The sequence below is a fragment of the Peromyscus californicus genome, unplaced genomic scaffold (genome assembly GCF_007827085.1).
Source record: "Peromyscus californicus insignis strain IS unplaced genomic scaffold, ASM782708v3 Scaffold_23__1_contigs__length_62951481, whole genome shotgun sequence".
Lineage (NCBI taxonomy): Eukaryota > Metazoa > Chordata > Mammalia > Rodentia > Cricetidae > Peromyscus > Peromyscus californicus.
This window is the reverse complement of record NW_026294534.1, coordinates 62,457,841-62,477,134: the sequence shown is the minus strand read 5'-3', so window position 1 is coordinate 62,477,134 and position 19,294 is coordinate 62,457,841.

Genomic DNA, 19,294 nt, shown 5'->3' with positions numbered 1-19,294 from the left:
AGTGGCAATCATGTTAGTAACTTTTAATTGGCTAGGGTTAGTTAGAGGCTGGTCAAGGTACAGCTTCCATTTTTGGGAAGGCCTGGATAAGTCCCTGGCTTTGTCCCAGAGCTGCTGTGGAGACTGGCTGGTCTAGTATGCACTGACTATGGAGGCTGACTCAGTGGCCCAGGCTTGGTGCATCCTATCTCCCTTGTCCTTGTGGTCAGGGCACCAGTGGCTGATTGTCCTTTGTGGCTCTTCCTCAGAAATTGCTTGTTCAATCTCAGGAAACTGAAATTGAGGCCTGATCTCTAAAAGAAGACCAAGCAACCTGTTATGGCATCTGCTCAGTCCTCTCACACACCTTTAAGCCCAGCTCTCATGAGGCAGAGGTAGGAGGATCTCTGTGAGTTTGGGGCCAACCTGATCTACAGAGCAAGTTCCAGGACAGCCAGGGCTACACAGAGAAACTATGTTGAGGGGAGATGGGGGAGAAATGTCCCAGTGAACAGTCTGATAAGGTCTAGAAAACTGAAGTCAGTATCCTGCAAGCCCAGTACCCTCATCAAAACCTATGCTTTATTGTGTGCTACTCCCTGATACCCACTGGAAGCTCAGATGGTGTCCTTAATGGATCAAAGAACCCAACCTATGAGAGGATGATTTTCCTCATACTGCCTCAGGCTATGCAGCCTATGCCTTCACAGCAGTCAGATGCATCTCATTTTCCCCCATGTCCCACAGCCTCATGAACCAGTCTGTGGCCGCCTCTTGCTTGTTTAAAAGTCTTCACCAATGGGGCTAGAGAGATGGTTCAGTGGTTTAGAGGACTTGTTGCCCTTGCAGTAGACCAAGGTTCTACTCCCAAAATCCACATGGTGGCTCACAACCATCCATACCTCCAGTTCTAAGAAATCTGGTGCCCTTTTCTAGCCTCCATGGGCACCAAGGAAGCAGGCATAATCCTCTGAATTGTAACATCCCCTCGAAATGGAAACATTTGCCCCAGGAAGGAGGAGGAGGTAATAAATAAGAGATTAAAAGGTCACATGTCTGGGAAGAAAATGAAATTGAAAGTGTCCTGAAGTCTGTACCAACATCACAGGAGACAGCAAATAGTTGTTGGTGTGAAGACTGACCAGCCAAGCTGCAGAAAAGATCTTCAGACTGTGGAACTGCCTGCAAGCTGTGGCAAGAATTCCAGAGAGTAGTCTCCCATACACATGTGGAATTTCTGGTGATGCAACTGTTTTTGAGTTACCCCTAACCCATGTCCCTGTTAGTAATCCCAATAAAAAAAAATCATTGGTTAACAAATTGGACATTGGTACAGTCATTACTTTGGTTGGTCATGGACTCCTTTTCTGGGATGAATAGACATGTATGTGTTGCATCTCCTCAAGAAATACGTCTCATACATAATAGTGCACATACATACCCATGCAAGAAAAACATTCATACACATAAAATAAATAAATGGAAAAAATTTCATCAATTTGAGTAGTCAAGGTGCTGAGTATCCCTTCATTATAGTTTCTTGTACCAGAATTTTTGGTTGGTGCTTCTGGTTTGCCCCTGAATAAGCTGGAAAACCCTATCTGTCCTACTTCCCCCAAGCTTCCTGCACTGAAAACACTCTGAACAAAGGAATGGCACTCAAGTACCTGCCCAGGGACCTAGTTTTTGACCATATTGAGGCACAGTCCCAACTCCTGGTTGGCATGTCATCAACCCTATACCTAAGGTCTATAAAATCTCCCTGCCTTGGCTTGGGAGCTCAACTTCTCTGGCCTTGTACTCTGAGACTAGTGAACCTGCCCTGAGGGTTGCTTTGTTCTTAATAGACCTTTTGTTCTACTTGTAATTTGGCTTGATCCCACTTACTACATCAGCAGGGAAACATTATCTGGGAAAAAGCATATCATAGACCATTGTTGAGGCTGTATGCTGAATCAGACTTTCTCTTCTTCTGTATTAATGGTCAGACCTGAAGGACATCCTCTATCACTTTCACCATGTTCTTTTCTTCCTCATCCTCCAATTCTTTCTCTGGGTTCCAGGTTCTCAGACCCCAGAAAGAACTTTATAGAACATACCTAACTTGTGTTCTTTTCCTTTCAACCATGAACCATAAGAAATTATAAGCCAACACCTCCAAATCACAGGCTAACAGCTAGCATGGAGAATGCTAGCCACATCGTTCCTTATCATAGTTCCTCCTTTATACAAGAAACTTTGACTCAAATGTACATCTTATTACACATAATAGCAGCTAGGCAACCCCTATGGCCACATTCCTATGTTCTCAGTCATTACATGCTACTCTCAAAAGATTTCAAAATTTGCTCTAAACCTTCAACCATTTTAAGGGCATCTTCATGCTCACATGGTAGACCTCACTCATCAGGCAATGCCATGCCATACCACTTAGAGGAAGACTGCCATCCAGGGATTTGCCCCATAGACACTCCAAATCCTGATGGTTCATCCTGAGTTACTACTCAAAGTCAAGAATCATTCAACCACTGCCATAGTGAGAAGACACTACCACATACTACATGGGAAAGGTTAGTTGTATGAGAATTTGCACTGTGAATGCTCCACCTTCAGATGGTTCAGCCTTAGTTATATGTCTTGCTTCCCATAGCCAGGACCATGCAGTCATTCCTTCCAAACTCATCTATGGTTCTTTCAGGTCCCTATTCAGGCACTAAGTGTTGTGTGAGAGATTTTCTGGGGACAAACAAGACACACCCATCTGCTCACCTCAGAAAGTGAACCCATGATTGATCAAAGTGATGATTCACCAAAATCCAACTTGATTGTGAAGGGACTCTAGCCAGCCCAAGCATGGCAAAAATGACTGGCAAGCCTTGCCCTTCTTACTCATTCCCTCTGCCTTGCTAAAAACTATTAAGATTACATTCCTAAAGCTAACCACAAAGGTCTATTCTCTTAGCCACTTCCTCTTCCTGAGGCTGACTACCAAGGTCCAGCTACCAAAGTATTGAAGTCCAGCAATTAAAAGCTCCCTTTTGCTCACCTAATTAACATGGCCAATCAAAATTAAACAACTCATCCTAACATGGGGTTTCTCCTTTTACCTTTATGTGGTAGTGTGTCTTCTCACTATGGCAGTAGTTGAATGATTCTTGGCTTTGAGTAGTGTGTAACTCAGGCTGAGCCATCAGGATTTAGAGTGTCTATGGGGCAAATCCCTGGATGGTGGTCTTCATCTCAATGATAGAACTACCATTTTCCTATAGGCCACATCTGTCTCCTTTCTATCCAGAAACAGTCCTTTGTCCCATTCCCCTCCTTTATTCTTCTCCCCTTTTCCTTCATCCTCTATCCCCTGTCTTTGTCTCTTATTCCCTGCCCTTTGTCCCTCTGGGGCAAATAAATCTTCTTTGTGCTAAAGGCTTGGTCTTGGGGAGTCCTAAGCTGATATTGGGCCTTTCAGATTGAACCAATGACTTCTTAAATAGAGTTAATATTTCACCTTTAAATTTTTCTATATATGCGCCTGAGTGTATATATGTGATTCTTGTGCATGAATTAATTCACAGAGATGAAGAAAGTGTGTTGGATTCCCTGCTACTGTGCTGGAAACCAAACCCAGGCCCTCTATAGGAACAGTAAGAGCTCTTAACCACTAAGCCACCTCTTCAGTTCCTTCATTTATTTTAAGATTTGTTTTGTGTTAGGGTGGGAATGTACCATATCTGTGCAGGTAATCATGAAGGTCAGAAGATGGCATTGAATGCCCAGGAGCTGGGGTTACAGGTAGTTGGGAGCTGCCAGATGTGGTTTCTGGGAACCAAACTTGGGTCCTTTGCTAAGAGTTATACATGCTCTTACTTAGTGAGCCATCTCTTGACCCTAACCAATGAGTTTTTATGATGGTTACTAACTGTAACAAGTCTTTCTGTCCCACCAGCCAGCTCCCAAATAATGACATGCATGGAGACTTATTAAATATGAAAGCTCAGCCTAAAGCTTAAGCTTGTTCCTAACTAGCTCTTATAACTTAAATTAACCCACTTATATTAATCTATGTTCTATCATGTGGCATTTCTTCTCTGTGTCTCCTGGCTTCTCCTGCATGCCTAGATTCCTCCTCCTCTTCCTTTCTTGCCCCAGAAATCCCACCTGTATCTCCTGTCTAGCTATTGACAATTCAGCTTTCTATTACACCAATCACAGCAATACACCTTCACACAGTGTAAAATAGCCTACATTTCTCCCTTTTGTCTAAATAAAAAGGAAAGGTTTTAACTCTAACATAGTAAAACTATATACAATAAAAACAACTATCAAGTAATTATATTCACAAAGTTTGGTCTATTTTTATTTGGCAAATTCATTGAAAGTACTGTATCATCTATCTTATCTTAGTGAGTCCAAAGTTTTATACCTGAACCATTTTCTATCATAACTTGTATTACCATGCTAAAAATGTCTTTTTAAACCTAAAAATATCTTCTTAGATAAACAATTTAAGTTTTTGTTCCTCAACCTTATAAATTTTGTATCTCTGATGGTTTTTTTCTGAATTTGATAGCAAGAAAAATTGTATACTATCTAGTCTATAATACTCATCAGAGACTCAAGAAGGATATATTACCTGAGTAAACAGGAAGTGCAGAGCAAGCAACTTCCAAAACTATAGAAGCGGCAGAGGCATCTGGCTGTCTGAACAGTCACTCAAGGTTCCTCTGTAAAGCTGGGCATTCATCTTCAGCCTATAGACCTAGATATTCTGACAGACTTTTCTGTGAAAAAGGCATTTTGAGCCAGGCGGTGGTGGTGCACGCCTTTAATCCCAGCACTCGGGAGGCAGAGGCTGGTGGATCTCTGTGAGTTTGAGGCCAGCCTGGGCTACCAAGTGAGTTCCAGGAAAGGCGCAAAGCTACACAGAGAAACCCTGTCTCAAAAAAAAACAAAAAAAACAAAAAAAAAAAGAAAAAGGCATTTTGAAGGACTATCCTGCCTTGTCTTGGCAAAGTTCAGCAGTTGTCTTTTTTGTGTGTGTGTCCTGCTTGTCCAGTTTGGACAGCATAGTGTCAGCAGTCAAGGCAAGGGTAGTTTCTTTGCCCAGTGGCCAACTTTGCCACAATAAAATCAAACTCCACATGGAGGTTCTCTGTGCTTTTTTTGAAGTAAATTGGTGCTGCCAGGAGCAGACATGTCTCACTACATATAAAAAGCCTTATGTTGTTGAAACATTTTAAATGTCATATTCTGTGAGTATTTGAAATGTTTGAAGACCATCTATCTGTTTAACCTTGAAAACATACCTAACAATACTATAAATTTGATTGCTACAGATGACTAACTACTAACCTGTCTTTCTTTATTATCCTAAATAGCTTTCAAGGACTAAAATTTTACATTACATTTTTTAAATGAACTGCATAGGTATAATATCTTAAACATGAGTAGAAACATATATATTATATACACATATATAATAACAAAAATAACTTTAAATTTGTATCAATATACAAAAATCCATGCCAATGTAAAATATTTGAGACTAGTGGTTGTTCAAAAGTAGACTCAACAATCTACCCTTTTATCCCATCATTTCTATACTATATCTCCCTTTTCCCTTCAGAAAGAGACTGTTGAATCTAATCTCCTTTGTTTTGTTTTGTTTTGTTTTGTTTTGTTACCATTATCAATAACAACTTGTAACCAACCACCTAAACAATGATAAATACCCATAAACCACTGAATGACCAAAAACCATTCACCCCATCTCTTGGGAAACATGGGTGTTGCATTTTTTGGACTGTTTTCTATTGTCTGGGGCAATGGCATCTTTAGGGAACCCTAAGAAAATTGAGATAATGGTCAAATCCTAGGAAAGCTAGCTGTATTATTTTTTATTTAGTCTCTGCATGATGAAAAAGTATAGGGTGGAGGCAGAGCCTGCCAGTGCTGATTGGACTAAGAGTTGAGTCTTTGTTTTCACAGCTGAATACCCCAGCCTCTAGGCTTTGGGCCCAGGGGTAAAACCCTGTGCCCCCCACACCACCACCCATTGCAGTCCCAGTTTTAAGCCAGCAAACAGGTCTCCTGAAGACAGGTTGGAATACCAATACCCCCCACCAGACCCTGGAGCCCAAAAACCCAACCTCCCCCAAACCCACCCACCCTCCAAGACTGCAACTGTTCCTGAGACAGAGCCCACCAACACCAAATGGACTTAGAGATGAGTCTTTGTTCTCATAGCCTAACCCCCAGTCTCTAGGGGCACAGGGTTGTGCCCCCACACCACCACCCATTGCAGTCCCAGTTTCAGACTAGCAGGAAGTTATTCTGTAGGCAGGTCAGACTACCACCACCCCACACCAGACACTGTACCCTACAAGCCCCACCACTCCCAAATCCACCCCATGAGATTACAGTTGCTCCCTGAGACAAAGCCTGCCAGTACTGACTGGACTAAGAGCTGCTCCCTGAGACACAGAGCACATCAGCACTGATTGGAACAAGAGTCCCAATTAGACCAAGAGCTCCCACTAGAATAAGAGTATTGTTGGGACCAAGAGAGACTCCCTCAGACACAGACACTGCTTGCACTGAGTGGAGAAAGAGATGGGTAGATGCCACTGCAAAAATACAGTCAACAACATAAAAACCAATATGGCACCATCAGAACCTAGTGGTTCTACATCAGCAAGACCTGAACATCCCAATACAGAAGAAGCAGAAGAAATCCACCTTAAAAATGACTTTAAGAAGATGATAGAGGTCTTTAAAGAGGAAATGAAAAATTCCCTTAAAGAAATCAAGGAAAAGACAAAAAAGTAGAAGAAATAAATAAATCCCTTAAAGAAAGCCAAGAAAAAGCAATTAAACAGGTCCAAGATTTTAAAACTGAACTAGAGACAATAAAGTAGACAAAAACTGAGGGAATGCTGGAAATGGAAATTATGAGTAAACAAACAGGAACTACAGATGCAAGCATAACCAACAGACTTCAAGAGATGGAAGAAAGAATCTCTGTCAATGAAGATACCATAGAAGAAATAGATTGGTCAGTCAAAGAAAACACTAAAGCCAACAAAGTCATAAAACAAAACGTCCAAGAAATTTGGTGTTGGGCCTTGACCCCCATTCCTTGTGTGACTGTTGCCTTGCTTGCTGACCTTGATTAGATGTCCTCCCTAGGCTAATTCCCTGGTTTCCTTCCTCCTAAACAGCTTACTGGAGGTTCCTTGTTTGTGTATCCTGCATATTGGTATAAACAGCTAGGATGCAAGAATGTAAAACATCTGTAGCAAACTTCTGCCCTTCAGGGTTCTCCCACTATGCTGTAAGCCTGTATTTAAGGCCTCCTCCCTCCTTTAATAAACAGCATTCTACTGAGACAAATGACCTGCTGTCTTGTCTCTGCTTTAATCCTCGGCCCCTTGCTCGGACATGATGAACAGGTAGTAGCGCGGGTGCTACAAGTGAGGTTCCACCGAGATATAAGAAAGAAGGGATGCAGCCGGGCGGTGGTGGCACACGCCTTTAATCCCAGCACTTGGGAGGCAGAGCCAGGCGGATCTCTGTGAGTTCAAGGCCAGCCTGGACTACCAAGTGAGTTCCAGGAAAGGCGCAAAGCTACACAGAGAAACCCTGTCTCGAAAAACAAAAAAAAAAAAAAAAAAAGAAAGAAGGGATGCACTGAAGGACACCCGAAGAAAGGCTGGCCAGTATTTTAAAAGAAGGTAAGAGTGGGTGAATTGTTATGGGTGCAGCTAGTTTGCAGTCGCTCCTGGAGGAACAGTTAATTGGACTGCTGAAGCAACAGGACACCACCATTAAGAGCAGGATGGCTAAAGATTTCATTCAGATCCTCCAGAATGTTAGTCCCTGGTTTCTGGTCTCTGGGGGATTTAATATACCAGATTGGGAACAGGTTAGGATTGACTTACAAAAATGCCTGCATAAAGAAGGGCCTGATTCCATACCCTTTGCTACTTTCTCTTTGTGGCGCTTGGTTAAAGATGTGTTGCTTAATGATAATGTCAAAGTTCAAGAAAAATTAACTGAAGCTAAAGCTGTATTGGAAGAGGCTCAAGTAGAGGATCCCTTCAAACTTACAATGTTTCTGACTCTGCAGAGTCGTCTTCAGAGGGTGATGATGTAGAAGTCAGATTTAAAAAGGATACTAGATGCGTAAGAGGGAGATTACAGAAGATTTCTTACAAGGATAGACCTCCAGCCTGTAATCCTGACTTTTGCAGCACAAAGGTCCTTCCTTCTGCACCCACAGAGGAGTTAATGGGGGGAGTTGCTTACCCAGTTATAGAGACTCAAAATGCTCAAGGTCAGAGGCAAAGGGAACACAATCCCCTAGATTTTAAAAGCATCAAACAGCTTAAGGAAGCTGTAATGTCATATGGACCCCATGCTCCTTTTACCACAGTTATACGTGAATCTTTTTCTGCCTTAAATTGTACCCCTAGTGATTGGATGCATTTGTGTCACACTGCTCCCCCTTGCCGGGGGGGGGGGGGGGATATTTAATTTGGAGGAGTGAGTCAAACTACAGTTAATAGAAATGCTGCTGCAGGCTTTCCGGCTTGCAGTCTTGAGATGCTCATGGGTACAGGACAGTATGCCACTTTACAAGCACAGATTTTGTATGATCCCACAGTTTATGCACAGATTAGCGTAGCTGCTACCAGAGCATGGAAAGGGCTGCCTAACAATTATCTGAAGTCATTCATGGGCCATCAGAACCATTTGCAGAATTTGTAGATCATCTGCTTCAATTAGCAGGTAGAGTATTTGGGATGTTGATCAAGCCATGCCCATAGTAAAGCAATTGGCCTTTGAAAATGCCAACAAATATTGCAAGGAGGCCATTAGGCCCCATAAAAATAGGAGCTTAAATGATTATCTTACGCTATGTAGATATAGATGGGCATCACATCATGGGACAGGTAATGGCTTCAGCCATGAGGGGGAAATATTCTGGAGGAGCCCGCCAAAAAAACCTGCTTTGGATGTGTCCAGCAAGGTCATTTTAAGAAAAATTGTCCTCAAGCCCAAGCAGTGGCAAAGACACTGGGACTTTGCCCCCGATGTCAAAAGGGCCATCACTGGAGTAACGAGTGCCGATCTAAGGTTGAAGCTCAGGGAAATCTGTTACCACCTTTGGGAAATGGGCAGCAGGGTCTGCTCTGGAACCCCCACAGCCAGGTGTATGGAGCCCTAGATACACCTGTCCCAACCCGTTTCCCACCATCCTATCCAGTTCATTCCTCTCAGAAATACCTTTCTGTCCAAGACCTTATCAGAGGCACCCCCGGAAGAGCAGGATTGGACCTCTGCGCCTCCGCCAGAGCAGTATTAACACCTCAGATGGGCCCCCAGGCTCTAGTCATGGGTCCACTACCTGCAGGATCTTTAGATTCTGGGCAGGAGCAGTGCTCTTATGCACAGTATTAGAGTAATTCCAGGAGTGATAGATGAAGACTTTGAAGGAAAAATAAGAATCATGGTTGAGGCTGGTAAGGGGGTGACAGTTACTCCCCAGGGTGCTTGCATAGCACAATTGCTTTTAATGCCTCACTTACAAAGTAATAATCCTTTTCTTAAATCACACAGAGGTGAGGGTAGATTTGGCTCTACAGGCCTTCTAGCCTGCTGGGTTTCCACCTTAGAACAAAGACCCATGCTAAATTTAAAAGTTAATGATCGCAATTTTCAGGGTCTTTTAGATACTGGTGCTGACACTTCAGTTATCTCTATAAAACATTGGCCCAAAGCATGGCCCCTTAAAAATTTCACCTCTAACCTACAGGGTATCAGCACAGCTCAGATGCCATTACAGAGCAGGCTACTCTTAAATTAGAAGGATAAGGAAGGTCATGCAGGAACTTTTCAACCCTTTGTGCTACCTGACATTCCAGTGAACTTATGGGGTGGGATGTGTTAGACTGTATGGGAGCAGTGCTTACTACACACAGCCTGTACAACAGATGCTGAAGAGTCAGGGATCCTTTATCTCCCACCTACAATTTGGGACATCATGAAAAGACCAAACCTAAGAATAATAGCTATCGAAGGAGAAGAATACCAACTCAAAGGCACAGAAAATATATTCAACAAAATCATAAAATAAAACTTTCCCAACCTAAAGAAGGAAATGCCTATGAAGATACAAGAAGCTTACAGAACACCAAATAGACTGGATCCAAAAAAAAAGTTCCCTCACAACATAATAATCAGACCACTAAACATACAGAATAAAGAAAAAATATTAAGAGCTGCAAAGGAAAAAGGTCAAGTAACATATAAAGGCAGACCCATCAGAATAACACCTGACTTCTCAATGGAGACTCTGAAAGCCAGAGGGTCCTGGACAAACATTATGCAGACACTAAGAGACCATGGATGCCAACTCAGACTATTACAACCAGCAAAACTCTCAATCACCATAGACGGAGTAAACAAAATATTCCATGATAAAACCAGATTTAAACAATACCTATCTGCAAATCCAGCCCTTCAGAAAGTCCTAGAAGGAAAAATCCAACATACCATGAAAACACAGGCAATAAATAATCCCACACCAACAAATACCAAAGAAAGAAAATACATACTACCAACAAAAAATAACAGGAATTAACAAAAACTCATTTATTAATTATTATTAATATCAATGGTCTCAATTCACCTATAAAAAGACACAGACTAACAGAATGGATACAAAAACAGGATTCATCCTTCTGCTGCATACAAGAAACACACCTCAACTTCAAAGACAGACACTACTTCAGAGTAAAAGTTGGGAAAAGACTTTCCAATCAAATGGACTTAAAAACCAAGCTGGGGGCTGGGCGGTGGTGGCGCACGCCTTTAATCCCAGCACTCGGGAGGCAGAGCCAGGCGGATCTCTGTGAGTTCGAGGCCAGCCTGGGCTACCAAGTGAGTTCCAGGAAAAGGCGCAAAGCTACACAGAGAAACCCTGTCTCGAAAAACCAAAAAAAAAAAAAAAAAAAAAAAAAACCAAGCTGGTGTAGCTATCCTAATATCTAATAAAATAGACTTCAAATTGAAAGAGATTGGAAAGGACATTACATATTCATCCCAGGGAAACCCCGCCAAGATGAAGTCTCAATTCTGAACATTTATGCCCCCAAATACAAGGGCACCCACATTTGTAAAAGAAACACTACTAAAGCTTAAATCACATCAAACCCCAGACAGCAACACCCCACTCTCACCAAAGCACAGGTCTGCCAGACAGAAACTTAACAGAGAAATAAGGGAGCTAACAGGCATTATGACTCAAATGAACTTAATAGGTATCTACAGAACAGTCCACCCTAACACAGGAGAATATACCTTTTTCTCAGCATCTGTAAAATCGGACCACATGCTCTGTCACAAAGCAAATCTCAACAGATACAAAAAATTGAAATAACCTCCTGTATTTTATTGGACCACCATGGCTTAAAGTTAGATTTCAACAACAAAAATTATAGAAAGCCTACAATCTTATGAAAAATGAATAATGCTAACCTGAATCACCAATGGGTCAAGAAAGAAATAAAGAAAGAAATTAAAGATTTCCTAGAATTCAATGAAAACAAATGTACAACATATCCAAACTTATGGGACACTATGAAAGCAGTGCCAAGAGGAAAATTCATAGCTCTAAATGCACACATAAAGACTTAACATCACACCCAAAAGCTCTAGAACATAAAGAAGCAAACTCACCCAGGAGGAATACATGCCAGGGCTGAAATCAATAAAATAGAAACGGAGAGAACAATACAAAAAAAAATCAATGAAATCGGTTCTTTGAGAAAATCAACAAGACAGACAAGCCCTTATCCAAATTAACCAAAAGGCAGAGAGAGAGCATCCAAATTAACAAAATCAGAAATGAAAGGGGAGAGATAATAGACAATGGAGAAGTCCAGAGAATCATCAGGCCATACTTCAAAAACGTGTTTTCAAGCAGGGTGGCAGTGGAACACGCCTTTAATCCCAGCACTCGGGAGGCAGATCCAGTTGGATCTTTGTGAGTTCAAGGCCAGCCTGGTCTACAGAGCAAGATCCAGGACGGGAACCAAAACTACATGGCAAAAAGCTGTCTTGAAAAACCAGAAAAAAAAACTGTACTCCACAAAATTGGAAAATCTGAAGGAAATAAATTTTCTGGGTAGGTACCACATGCCAAAGTTAAATCAAGACCAGATAAACTATTAAATTGACCAATAACCCCTAAGGAAATAGAAACAGTCATTAAAAGTCTCTCTACCAAAAAAAAAAAAAAAACCAGAACCAGGGGCTTTCTGCACAGAATTCTACCAGATTTTCAAAGAAGAGTTAATACTACTACTCTCCAATTATCCCACACAATAGAAACAGATGGAACACTGTCAAACTCTTTACATGAGGCTACAGTTACCCTGATACCCAAACCACACAAAGATGCGACCAAGAAAGAATTACAGACCAATCTCCCTCATGAACATTGATGCAAAAATACCTAATAAAATACTGGCAAACTGAATCCAAGAACACATCAAAAAAATTATCCATGATGATCAAGTAGGCTTCATCCCAGGGATGCAAGGATGGTTCAAGATATGAAAATCTGTCAGTGTAATACACCATATAAACAAACTGAAAGAAAAAACCACATGATCATCTCATTAGATGCTGAAAAAGCCTTTGACAAAATCCAACATCCCTTCATGATAAAGGTCTTGGAGAGATCAGGAATACAGGGAACATACCTAAACATAATAAAGGCAATTTACAGCAAGCCAACAGCCAACATCAAAGTAAATGGAGAGAAACTCAAAGCAATTCCACTAAAATCAGAAACAAGTCAAGGCTGACCACTCTCCTCATATTTATTCAATGTAGTACTCAAAGTTCTAGCTAGAGCAATAACAAAAGGAGATCAAGGGGATAGACATTGGAAAGGAAGAAGGCAAACTTTCACTATTTGCAGACGATATGACAGTATGCATAAGTGACCTCAAAAATTCTACCAGAGAACTCCAACAGCTGATAAATTCCTTCAGTAATGTGACAGGATACAAGATTAACTAAAAAAAATCAGTAGCCCTCCTATATACAAATGATAAAAGGGCTGATAAAGAAATCAGAGAAACATCACCCTTTACAATAGCCACAAATAATATAAAATACCTTGGGGTAACTCTAACTAAACAAGTGAAAGACCTGTGTGATAAGAACTTTTAGTCTTTGAAGAAAGAAATCAAAGAAGATATCAGAAAATGGAAAGATCTCTCATGCTCATGGATAGGTAAGATTAACATAGTAAAAACAGCAGTCTTACCAAAAGCAATCTACAGATTCAATGCAATCCCCATTAAAATCCCAACACAATTCTTCACAGACCTGGAAAGAACAATACTCAACTTCATATGGAAAAACCCAAGATAGCTAAAAGAATCCTATACAATAAAGCAACCTCTGGAGGCATCACAATCCCTGACCTCAAGCTCTACTATAGACCTATAGTTTTTTTTTAAAAAAAAAAAAAGGCTTGGTATTGGTATAAAAACCAACACGTGGACCAATGGAATCGAACTGAAGATCCTGACACTAACCCACACACCTATGAACACCTGGTTTTTGACAAAGAAGCCAAAACTGTACCATGGAAAAAAGAAAGCACCTTCAACAAATGGTGCTAGCATAACTGGATGTCAACATGCAGAATATGAATCTATTGCAAATAGATTCTTATCTGTCACCATGCACTAAACTCAAGTCCCAGTGAATCAAAGATCTCAACATAAATCCAGTTACTCTGAACTTGACAGAAGAGAAAGTAGGAAGCAGTCTTGAACACACTGGCACAGGAGACCACTTCCTATATATAACATCAGTAGCACAGACACTGAGAGCAACAATTAATAAATGGGACCTCTTGAAACTGAGAAGCTTCTGTAGGGCAAAGGACATGGTTAATCAGACAAAATGACAGCCTACAGAATAGGAAAAGATCTTCACTCACCAACCCCACATCTGACAGAGGGCTGATCTCTAAAGTGTATAAAGAACTCAAGAAACTAGACATCAAAATACTGAACAATCCAATTAAAAAATGGGCTACAGAGCTAAACAGAATGCTCAACAGAAGAATTTCAAATGGCTGAAAGACATTTAAGGAATTGCTCAACATCCTTCATCATCAGGGAAATGCAAATCAAAAATGACTCTTGAGATACCATCTTACACTTGTCAAAATGGCTAAGATCAAAAGCACTGATGACAGTTTATGTTGGAGAGGTTGTGGAGCAAGGGCAACACTCCTCCACTGTAAGTGGGAATGCAAACTTGTACAACCACTTTGGAAATCAGTATGGTGGTTTCTCAGAAAATTGGGAATCAATCTACCTCAATACCCGGCTATACCACTCTTAGGCATATACTCAAGGAATGCTCAATCATACCACAAGAACACATGCTCAACTATGCTCGTAGCAGCATTTTTCATAATAGCCAGAACCTGGAAACAATCTAGATGCCCCTCAACCAAAAAATGGATTTAAAAAAATGTGGCACATATACACAATGGAGTACTACTCAGCAGAGAAAAATAATGACATCATGAAAATTGCAGGCAAATGGATGGAAATAGAAAATATCATCCTGAGTGAGGTAACCCAGACTCAGAAGGACAAACATGGTATGTACTCACTCATGAGTGGATACCAGATGTAAAGCAAAGGATAACCAGACTACAACCCACAGTTCCAGAGAAGCTAGCTAACAAGGAAAACCCTAAGAGGGATGCATAGAAAAATATGAGATCCACATGAACAAACTGGGGGTGAGGGAGGCAAGGGATGGGGAATGAGAACATAAGGGAACAGGAAGTTCGAGCTGGAACAGGGACAGAGTGGAAGAGCAAGGAAAGATACCATGAAGACATCATGGGAACAGGGAGAAATAGGGTGTTAGGGAAGTTCCCAGGAATCCACAAGGATGACCCCATCTTAGACTACTAGCAATAATAGAGAGGGTGCTGGAACTGGCCTACTCCAGTAATCAGATTAGTGAATACCCTGTCATCATAGAGCCTTCATCCAGTAACTGATGGAAGCAGATGTAGAGATCCACGGCCAGGACCCAGGCTGAGCTCCAGAAGTCCAATCGATGAGAGAGAGGAAGGATTCTATGAGTAAGGGACATTGAGATCATGATGGGAAAACATACAGAGATGGCCAGCCAAATGTGGAAACACATGAACTGTGGACCAATAGCTGTGGAGCCCCCATGGGACTGGACTAGGCCCTCTGGATAGGCAAGACAGTTGTTCAGCTTGAACTGTTTAGGTAGTCCCCAGGCAGTGGGATCAGGATTCATCCCCGATGCATGAGTGGGCTTTTTGGAGCCCAGTACCTATGGTGGGACACCTTGTGCAGCTTTGGTGCAGGGGGGAGGGTCTTGGATGGACCTGCCTCAACTGAATGTACCAGGCTCTGCTTATTTCCCATGGGAGACCTTGCCTTGGAGGAGGTGGGAATGGGAGGTGGGTTCAGGAGGAAGGCTGGGGGGCAGGAGGAGGGAGGAGTGGGGGATCTGTGGTTGGTATATAAAATGAATAGAAAATTTCTTAATAATAAAAATTTAAAAAGCAAAGCAGAAACTACAGATAATGTATAGCCTATACATATGTAATGCATACACTATAAAGTATTCCCACAAATAATTCCTGTTTTTCATATTGACTATGACTTGAGTATTTCTACTACAATGGGTATTCTTTAAAATCCTCAGTAATAATACTTGAATGAGATTTCATGTCCTGTAGGTTATTTTGTACTTCACTCACCCATTTTGATTTATATAATAATACTTCTGACTCACTCACTTTTATTTGTTTATTCAAAAACATATAAAGGTAATGTTTATTCAAAAAAGATAATAATTTGCTATTTTGAAAATCCTCTTATGTCATAACTTTCTAGAGAATTAGCATATGTACCAGTACTGTGTTTTCACCTCCTTTTGTAAATTTAATTTATCTATCTTTAACAATATAAAAATACTTAAGGCTTCACTTAATAAAAACAAGTACCAGTGGCTAGGGGAAAAAAAGAAAGAAAAAGAAAAGGTATAGGACTTATCTGAAGATCTGGCTGCTTAGTCTGGGAGGTTGGACCATCTTAGCTAGCAGCTTTGAAGTTCTGGATGTAGAATTTGAGGAAACTGCCAAAAGAGATACTCTAAGAGGCTGTATCATCTGGACTATTTTTACTGGTGTCTGGTCCTTTTAAAAAAAAAAAACACACTAACTTTTAATGGTAACATATATATCTGCATTAACATAAGTATGGAATGCACAGTATGCACAAATCAGCTAAAGATGATTTTTTTGTTTTATGTTTGAGCAGATAAAAGACATCTGTCAATTTTATAAGTTTGTTTGGGCTATATAACCAAACTGTAATATAAATCTCTATCCATCCATATGAAAGGATAATGACAACAAAGATTTATCACATCTCATCCTGTCTCAGTGCTGTTTCCATGTAGATGGATCAGCATACACGTAACCTGTCTTCCTGTCTTGTAGTCTTTTTTGTCTTTCTCCCTTGTGTCTGCAGCCAAGATCCTCAGGAGGTTCCCCTCCCCATCAAGTTGGATCTCTATTAACTTTGAAGGAATCCATAGCTTTCTGTTCCTGTGGAAACAAAGGCATAACTTCCCCAAACACAACATATTTCTTGACTTCCATTCTGAAACCAAGACATCTCTAAAGAATATAGGCTGGTTTAATTTAGCAGTCCCTTTCATAATCCAATGTCTCTCATCAGCTGTCATTCACTCATCAGCATTTAAAAAATTCAAAGTCAACAAAGCACTATACAGTATTCAGATATCCTGTATATTTCCCATCCTTACATGGCTTGCTTTTTGTTTTTGTTTTTGTTTTTGTTTTTTTACTACTTTATTTTTTAAGACTTTATTATTTTCAAACTTTTTTTTCTGTCTATACCCATTTTATTTTTTTTTCTTTTCTTATTTTTTTTTTTATTTAAGCACATTTTTAAGCATTCTGTACCTATTTAGAGGATTGGTCAGCCTAGACCTAGCTTTACTAAGCACCCAGTGTTCTCTTACCCCATGAGCAAAGCTTAAACTGTTAGGTGGCAGCTAGGCCCTCTGCCACTTGGCTCTAGTGGCTGACTTCACCCCCCTCAGTTCCCTGAAAGCCTAGCTTCATGCCAGCAGGTGGGAGGCACGTTTACCACCCCAGCTCTGGAAAGTTGTTGAGCCCACTTTCCAGAGTCCCATGAGCAGCAGCCAACTGTTTTGAGTGCTCACGGAGAGACCCACAGGGTAACTGCGGCAGTGCCAGCTGGTGTGACTTCTCTATCCTTGTGGTCATAGCCCATGTTGAGTGCCATATTTAATGAGTTTTTTTCTGTCCTGTCAGCCAGCTCCCAAATAATGACATGGAGACTTTATTTCCTCTCTGTGTCTCCTGGCTTCTCCTGCACACCTAGATTCCAACTCCTCTCCCTTTCTATCCCCAGAAGTACCACCTATACTTCCTGCCTAGTTATTGGCCATTAAGCTTTTTATTACACCAATTATAGCCAATACACCTTCACATAGTGCACAACAACTAACACCATATTGAGCAAGGGTGCAGGGTGACTTAAAGGATCATGGATGAGATAAAGCAGCTGCATCACCAAAAAGCTCAGCTCAGCTCAGACCCTGGAGCTCTTTGTGCAACCTACAGGCAGCAACAGGTCCCAGAAATCTTTCTGCAGCCTATACTCCAAAATGTTGTTTACTGTATCTATAAAGTTGCATAAGGGCCTACAAAGAATCTTGTAATTTCATCTTTTGAGGACATGTGACATTTACCTCCTGAGTCTATTGAGCCTCTCCCCTTCCTGGAGGGGATGTTTCAATTAGGAGGAAACTACTATATGCAAGCCTTCATACTTGCATAGAAGGAATGACAAAGAATAAGCTAGTTCTCAAACCCTAGACCATCATCAACAAACATGATTAACAAAATGCATTTGATAATTACAATTCTTCCTTCTATCAGGGATCACTCAACCACACACAGTAATTATAACTATTTCCTTCTCTATCCACACTGTATTCCTTTCAAACTCATGTTAGTTCATTTCTGAAGGGATGACCCACACATTTACTTCTGAAAGGACTGGGACATTTATCACCCTGCCTTGCCAGGGGTTTGTACTTTCTGATTGATGTTAATCAGAGGACATAGCAACACTTAAGAGAAACCTTCAAGGATCTCCTGAGCCATAGTCTTATTCCTCCTTACTTGAATGACAGAGTAGTATCAAATTTCTCCCTGCTCATCTAGACCAATCACCCTTGGTAACATTGGAATTCTTTTTAAGCCTGGTGACTCAGGACTGCAAGAACCCAGTGGTGCAAGCAGCTGTTAATGAAATGTTTATTGGACTTCCTGACAGAAACAATCCCTGTTCTGGAAACCAGTCTTCTATCATACAGTCACAAATTATACACAAATCATACCAGCACAAATCATACACAAACCAGCACAAATCATACAGCCCTGGGGGGAACATCAGCTTTGCCAGTGAGACGGTAGCGATGGTGAGTGGTGCCATGGCCCTTCTGCCTTTGAATCCTGGACCCTTTACTCCTGTTTATGGGAGAAACCATTACCATACCATACACTGGACACTGACTTGGGAGAGTATAATGCCATCTAGACACCCGAATCCAGACATCAGGTTATTGTCTCATAGTTGGAACTCCATGTCTATAAGAGGCCATTCTACTGTCCTATAATGCCAGCTGCTACGAGATGGTAAAGAACATTGAAATATAATTAAATTCCACAAAACAAACACACTGCTACATTTCTTTGATTGTAAAGAGAGTTAATTAGTTATGAGTGATGCTTTGTGGAAAGTCATGACGAAGGATAAGGCATTCTATAGCTGCTTGGATGGTAGTTTTGGTGGAAGCATTATGTGCAGGAAAGGCAAATCCATATCCTAAGTGTCTATTTCAGTGAGACAACTCTGCACCTTCTATGACAGAAGTAGTCCAATGTAGGTAACTTGCCATAAGACACCATGGTGAATGGAGCCATATTGGAGACTCATTGCCTTCTACTGTTGGTATACTGTCGGGATACTGTCGGAACACAGTCAAAAGAATGTCACATGGTAAATAATGCCTTGGGGAACTATGAGAGAGGCTCCAGGGGAAAAGGCAGAGGGCCTTTTATCTCAGGTGCATTTTGTTTCCTGGAGTGTTCTTGGATGTGATT